A 4,004-nucleotide genomic window follows, 5' to 3' on the forward strand; every position below is an offset into this window, starting at 1 on the left:
TGTGGTTCTTCCTTCCCACAGTTACCTGATAGTGCCTAGCAAAGAACTGGATCATTTGTTTTTGTGTTACTGAGGGTCAAACCTGGGACCTCGAGTGTCCTAGGTATAAGGTCTGTCTCTGAGCTGCACCTTAGGCATTAGGTTTGAAACTGTTCATATTTCTTTTCACATGTGTGTGGTGTATATGTGATGTTCATGTGTGTGTGGTATATACATACATGTGATGTTCATATGTGTAATGTACACGTCCATGGGGTGTTCGCATATGCGGTGCATTCGTACATGTGATGTTCATGTGTGTGGTGTACATGTGATGCTCATATGCATGTAGTGTATATGTACATGTGATGTTCATATGTGTAATGTACACGTACACGGGGTGTTCACATATGCGGTGCATTCGTACATGTGATGCTCATATGCGCGTAGTGTATATGTACATGTGATGTTCATATGTGTGGTGTTATGTACATGTGATATTCATGTGTGTGGTGTATATGTATATGTGATGTTTATGCATGTGTGGTTTATACATACACATGTTTATGTGCATGATGTACTGTGATGCTCATATGCGTGTAGTGTATATGTACATGTGATATTCACATGTGTGGCGTTAATATACATGTGATATTCATGTGTGTGGTGTTATGTACATGTGATATTCATATGTGTATGGTGTGCATATACAGGTGAAGACACTTTTTTTCTTTCTTTGGTACAGGGTCTCTTACTGGCTTGGAACTGGCTAAAGCATGTGGGCTGGCCAGGGAGCTCTACCTATTTCTATTTTACCAGCACTGGGATTACAAACACCACCATTATGCCCAGACTTTTTTCTGTGGGTCTGGAGGGCATCAAATGCACACATACCTTGTACTTGGAAGGAAAGCACTTTATCCACTCCTGCCCCTATTTTTAATCCTTTGCTGCCAGCCCAGGGCTTGGTGCTCAAGACTCGTTCTCCTTACCCCATGTATTTGAGGAAGCATGCCACACAGGCCAAACTGGCTTTGAACTGACTGTGTAGCTGAAGCTGGCCTAGAGCTCCTGACCTTCCTGTGTGCATTCCCTAAATGCTGGGATTACAGGTTAATATGACCATGCTGTGGTCATTCTCTTTTTTGAGGAAGGATTTTGTCAGTTTGTGGCTTATGGCAATTCTCCTGCCTCGGCCTCTTGAGTGCTAGGATTATAGGAGTCTACCATCATGCCTGACTCCAGGTAATGCTTTCTGACTAGGTGGTTAGCAAAGGAATTAGTAGACAACCCTGCCCTTTCTCTCTCTCTTTTTCTTTTTTATCTCTCCTCTTTTTTGGAGCAAAGGTATCATTACATATGTATCCTTTGCTGTCCTGGAGTTTAGTATGTAGACCTGGCTGGCCCCAAACTCATGAAATCCAGTTACCTCTGTCTCCTGAGTGCAAGAAGTGAAGGCCTGCACCACCATGCCTGGCTTGGACCACTGTCTTGTGAAGAGTTTCTGCCTTTTCATCTTGAGTGCCAGCTCCAGGTTCATGGTTCGGCTACAAAGACTAAGCTATGGATGGAGAAGTCACAAATCATGGAGCCTTGGGCCCTTTCTGAGACTGAGCAGGGGGTCAGCGAGGACAGACAACTGTCCAGGTGGCTGTGATATCTTTCTTTTGGTAACAAAACTGCCTTTTATAAATAATACTGGAAGGATAGGTTCCAAAGTGTTTTTTGCAATGGCTGGCCCTACACTAGGGGACCCCTGTACCTAGAAACTACACTAATAAAGTGTAAGATCTTAGGAAAACAGACATCCTTCACTTATGTAGCTAGATTGCTTTGGAGTGCTATATTCCCTTAGAAAGAGTCCTGGGGATAGAACCTGGAGCTACCATCCTGCTTCACGTTCCAAGAGTGCTGGAATCAAGGTGCGGGCCATCATACCCAACCCCTTTTTTCTTCCTTTCTGTATTATTATTATTATTATTATTATTATTATTAAGACACAGTCTCACCTATATACCTCTGGCTGGCCTGGAACTTGTTATGTAGACCAGGCTGGCCCCAAAATCAGAGATCTGCCTGTGTCTGCCTCCAACCACTAGGATTAAAGGCATGCGCATGACCTCTGGTCTCTCTTTTCTTTTCTAAGCTTTTTTTTTTTTTTTTTTTTTTTCCGAGACAGGGTTTCTCTGTGGCTTTGGAGCCTGTCCTGGAACTAGCTCTGTAGACCAGGCTGATCCACCTGCCTCTGCCTCCCGAGTGCTGGGATTAAAGGCGTGCGCCACCATCGCCCGGCTCTTTTCTAAGCTTTAAGTAGGCCAATTCCCTATTATTTTCTTTGTGTTCCTGGGCCTGTCAACCTTCTGCTTCATGGTGTCTCCTGCATCCCATGAGCACATGGCCCTCCTCAGCTCAGCGGGTGAAACGAAGGGCAGTCTGCCCTGGGACAGCAGAGTTGTGGGACAGGGTCTTAAATGTCCCCAAGGTGAAGTCTCTCCCAAGTCATCCAGGAGACTGAAAAACGACTCGGGGGATGGGGGCGGGGGAGGGCGTTTCCACCAGTGAAAGTGGCCTTAGTGGCACTTCAGAAATGTTAGTTCCTGTCTTCTCCGCTTATAGACTTCAGGGAATGGATTCCTGTGTGTCGGATAATTTAATTCTTTCCTTACTCCCCAGGGGCTGTAATTGTTTCTTTTTTATTGGCTGAGGCTGTCTAAGTTACCGGCAGTAGGAGCAACCTTGTTGACTGCTACGTGTCCAGAGTCGGTGCTGGTAGCACATAGTAGGTGTTGAGTGTGAGAATGACCCCGTGAACATGAATTCTCTGATTGACTATTGTGTGCCTTCCCGGTAGGGAGGGAATAAAACCCACCACTAGATAATAAGACCCTCATGGTGTCCCGCACCCTATAATTAGGATCCCCAGGCCTTCGCTTTGTTGTGTGAGACCAACCAAGGCTAAGCAAGCACCTGCTTCTCCAGCGGTCCTGGGAGGACCCCAAGCTGCTTCGACATCACAATCCCTTGAGGTTCCTTCTCCAGGCTTTTCGGGAGCCAGAGACCTGGAGGTGTCCCGGGGCCGAAGTCGGAATTCGCCCGAGGGATTCCCAGCTCAGGGACGTCTCCAGGTGCCCAACACCACGATCGGGGCCAGCATTCTTTGCCCCTTCGTCCTGTGCAGGAGCCCCGGGGCTGATCAGACTGCCTCCCCTGGCACCTATAGGCCTGCGGGGGCATGGGCCTGAATCACCGCCGCAGTCGCCCTCTCTTTCCGGCTTTCAGCCCGGGGCCACCCGCGTTTTGCAACGCCGGCCGGCAAGGCGCAGCGCGCTCGCTCTCCTCCAGTCCTCTGCGCGCCCCTCTCCCAGGCTTGCACTTTCGCGGCCACCGCCCTCACGCGGCTCGGTGGAAGCCTCGCCCCGCCGCCCCTCCCCGGTAGAAGTCAGAGCTGCCAGCGCTAGCCCCAGGCTCCCGCGGGAGGGGGCGCGGCGGCCCCCACGGCTCCACCCTCTCCGCGGGGCCGCGGCCATCTGGGGCCCCTGCCAGGCGCGTCCGCTCGGGGCCCGCGCCCAGCCCGCGCGGGAGGACAAGGAGGCACCCGGACAGGGGCTCCGGGCCGCCGCACCGGGCTGTCCCCTGCTAGCCAGCGGCGGAGAGCTGCTCGCGGAGATGCCCCGAGGGGGCGGTGGCTGAAGCGCAGCGCAGCGGACTGGACGCCGGCGCCCGTGGTCGCCTCGGCGACTCTTTACAAACCGGAGCTGCAGCTGCCGATGCGGCGGGGCGGGCCCGTGAGGGCGCTGAGGTCCGTGCTCCCCGCGTCCGTAACAGGCGCCCACTGCGGACTCGCCACCTCTCGCCTTCCCCGCGCCAGCCCCCCGCGAGCTGGCAGGAGGAAATTGCGCGCGGCCCCTTTAAATTTACCCAGGAGCCCTTAAAGGAGCCCCAGGGGCCCCAGACAGGAATCCCCACCCCGGTCCAGCCCGCACCGCCGAGCGAGCAGCCAGCCGTCCGTGCGGCCGGCCGCCCGT

The sequence above is a fragment of the Microtus ochrogaster genome, chromosome 8 (genome assembly GCF_000317375.1).
Source record: "Microtus ochrogaster isolate Prairie Vole_2 chromosome 8, MicOch1.0, whole genome shotgun sequence".
NCBI lineage: Eukaryota > Metazoa > Chordata > Mammalia > Rodentia > Cricetidae > Microtus > Microtus ochrogaster.